Source organism: Oncorhynchus masou, chromosome 18, assembly GCF_036934945.1.
Source record: "Oncorhynchus masou masou isolate Uvic2021 chromosome 18, UVic_Omas_1.1, whole genome shotgun sequence".
Lineage (NCBI taxonomy): Eukaryota > Metazoa > Chordata > Actinopteri > Salmoniformes > Salmonidae > Oncorhynchus > Oncorhynchus masou.
The window spans coordinates 49,472,234-49,475,657 of NC_088229.1; the positions used below are offsets into that span (position 1 = coordinate 49,472,234).

The following is a 3,424-nucleotide window of genomic DNA, read 5'->3' on the forward strand; positions in this document are numbered from 1 at the left end:
TCAGTAACAACCATACTGTATATTCCCACAAGAGGGAGCCCCGGCACAAGCCCATGTGTTTTTTGTTCAAACTCTCCCTCATATTCCACTGATCAAAACTTTTGTTTTTATCAACCCACCAACCAACCAATCAGATGTCATATTTACCCGTTATAGGACACCCACCTGAACGTTGTCACACTTAGTGCCAGACTGCAGAGGGAGGAGAAGGTAGGCCATGAAGGAGATGACGAAAGACATCTGGGATCCAGACACAACGCCAAGCTTATACCTCTTCATCAGTAGACCTCCCAGAAATATCCCCACTGCACCCACAGGCAGGTTCAACTCACCTGGAAAAGTTATACTCACACGTCTTTAGTGCAACCAGTGTGCTGGAGTTTCATTTCCACTCATATTCAACAAACCTACAGGGGATGGGAGAGAACAAGAAAAGTGTATTTAATGCCATTCAACATCAGTACTGACAGGATGGAACATTTCAGTTGGAGCATGTCCAGGTTTCTATGGATTTTTTGAGACAGTCAGCCCAATTCAGTATTTTTTTTTGAGTATTTGGTATTTTGACCAATCAGATATTCCCCGAAAAAGAGCTGATACGAAAATATCTAATGTGATTGGTCAAAAGACCAATCAGTGGAAAACAAATCATAATTGGGCTGCATGTCTAATCGCATCCCTTGTCTCTCTGTCTCTGATCCAAACTTCAGTCCTTGCACCGAATACAGAGGGCTGAAAAGGATTACGATCAAGAATCGTTACCCCCTACCCGATGACCGCCGCCTCGGAGTTGGCACTAAGAATCCAATTCTTCACCAAACTGGACCTCCGCAACACTTGTAATCTGGAGAGAATCAGGAAGATGAGAGGAAAATGTCCTTTAACACCCCTAGTGGTCAATGAGTATTTAGCCATGACCTTTGAAATATTGAACTCACCAGCAGTCTTTCAGGCATTGATCAATGATACTTAGAGATATGTTGAACCGGTTCGTCTTTTTCACCTCGACGACATCCCGATATTCTCCAAAACTCCCTCCGGAACACTTACGGCCCTGTCCCACCTCACTCAAGCAGGTTTTTGCAGGAATCCCGAGGCTGACAGAGCATTCATAGAGCTCAAGGGACGTTTCACCTCCGAACCCATCCTCGTTCATCGTGATCCTACTCGTCCCTTTGTGGTAGAGGTGGACGCCCCGGATACCGGACCTGGTGTGGTCCTTTCACAGTGGAACAAGGAGGACAAGAAACTGCACCCATGCTCCTTTCACTCCAAGCTGGTCTCGCCAACGGAAGGCAACTACGATGTATACAACTGGGAGCTTTTGGCAGTTAAGTGGGCCCTTGAGCAGTGGAGACACTGGTTGGAACCACTGCTTCGTCTTCTGGTCTCTTCTCTGCACCTGGGTCCAACCTTACCACTTCAGTTATAGCATCTCTTAATCCCTTCTCTTAACATGTATGGCCCCAAAACATAATCAAGCAGCTGACCAATTACGCAAGACTTTAGTTCGAAGTTAACTGAGATTAATCAACAACTGGAAACATGTCTTTATTTCTAAAGTGAAACTATCCTCCGCATTGGAGGATCTCTACAAGTACAAGTTTAATTTCAGTTGTTTTACCGTCCCATGAAGAAGTGTGGCAGGCCTGTGAGGAAGGATCCTACAGCCATGAGGGGTGGCAGTGTAGCCTAGTGGTTAGAGCATTGGACTAGTAACCGAAAGGTTGCAAGTTTAAATCCCCGAGCTGACAAGGTACAAAATCTGTCGTTCTGCCCCTGAACAGGCAGTTAACCCACTGTTCCTAGGCCGTCATTGAAAATAAGAATTTGTTCTTAACTGACTTGCCTAGAAAAATAAAGGTAAAAAAAAACAAAAAAACAGCCCATATCAATGAGCCTGGGCCGGTGCAGCTTCGCCCCCCAAATGGCAGACCACAGCCAGGAACAGCAGGTTACCTGCAAGAAACCACAACACTACAGTAGTCAGGAATCGCAAATTATAATCACAGTTATTTTTTAAACTAAAAATGGCATATCAGTTTGGATACTAGGCTGCAACAACACAGCATCAAATAAAACAATGTTAGAGGTTGACAGTAGAGTCATGGACAAACGTCAGTCAATCAATTAATAGGAACAACTATAAAACTGGACAGTATTGAGAGCAGACTCTGATTGAACCACAAGAAAAATCGATCATACTGTAGTCTGTATCTGGTTTTTACTACATGAATTCTCAAGCAACTCAATGTTATTGTTGATACCCATCTCAAAGCTGCCGTCTATGAGTCCGATGAGAGAGCTGGACAGGTCAAAGTGTTTCTCTGAGTGATGGCACTCTTCATGTAGGTCCCTGACAGAACTTTGGTGAAGGAGGCGAACAACAGGGCCACGATGAACTGCTGACAAACACAAGAGAGAGTGTGTGTTTGTCCGTGTGTATGTGCATGCGTGGATGCGTGTGCAGACAGAGTACATGTGTAGCTGAGGTGGCCTGCAATAGTAAAAAGAACGGACACAAGTTCAGTCTGCAAAGTTCTGGCGCTTTCTTTATTCTTTCTTTATTTATAGCTTTAAGATAGTGGCACCTCCAGAAAATCGTCTCTCTCACACTGTACGCACTAAAAGTCCACCAGACTGAGCGTGCTCGGCCAGTTTACCAGCTCGTGAGCACAATTTTACACAAAACAACCAATAACATGTAAAACCAACTCAGAAATCCCTAATAAATGGGTTCTTGATAAAACATCTCCTTGACAAAATCCAGTACAAGTGAGCTACTCAGTAAACATAGTCTCTGTGACTCGTAATTATTTGTTTTTTTACCTCAGCTAGCATCAAGCTAACATATACTCTCACTCAATGTAAATCACGTTCTTCTCACTCAGTTCTACACAAGGCCAAAACAAAACATTTCCTAATGTGATAATATCTGGACAACGTTGTTAAATAGCATGTTATTACATATTGTGTATACATTTTAACGTTTTGAAGTGCTATTACATACCTGTAATAGTAAAAGAACAGACACAGTTTACCTCTGTAAAGTTCTGGTCCTTATTCTGCAGAATGGTGAGCGCTTGGCCTGAACTTAATGTTTCTCCTGCTACAACAGTGCAACAGCGCCATCTATTGGCCTGATGGACTGCTGATGCTAAAGTATGTAGAAAATACCATTTAGATTCATTAGGACAAATGCATAAACAATTAGGGGGGATAAATAATAAATGGGTGTCTGTTTTTAGTGACTTTGTTTTCAACCCATTACACATGCACAATCTTACATGTGCATTTAAAGCATTATTAAGAACCTTGAGTGTTGGACTGCAGGGCTTATACGCAAAAACCACATTAATTTCACATGTGAACACGGGAAGTGTTCCAAAAACATGTTTTCATGTAATCTTATGTGAATATAATG

The 3,424-nt window shown here is 42.7% G+C and overlaps 1 long non-coding RNA gene across 1 annotated transcript; it reads right to left on the reverse strand.

Moving 5' to 3' along the window:
- Positions 1-1,831: 1,831 nt before the first annotated feature.
- LOC135503712 (uncharacterized) lies at positions 1,832-3,087 on the reverse strand. Its single transcript, XR_010449992.1, has 3 exons — positions 3,011-3,087; positions 2,268-2,405; positions 1,832-1,959 (listed from the first exon to the last, which is right to left on the reverse strand). It is a non-coding gene; the product is annotated as an uncharacterized LOC135503712 (long non-coding RNA).
- Between the last annotated feature and the right edge of the window lie 337 nt (positions 3,088-3,424).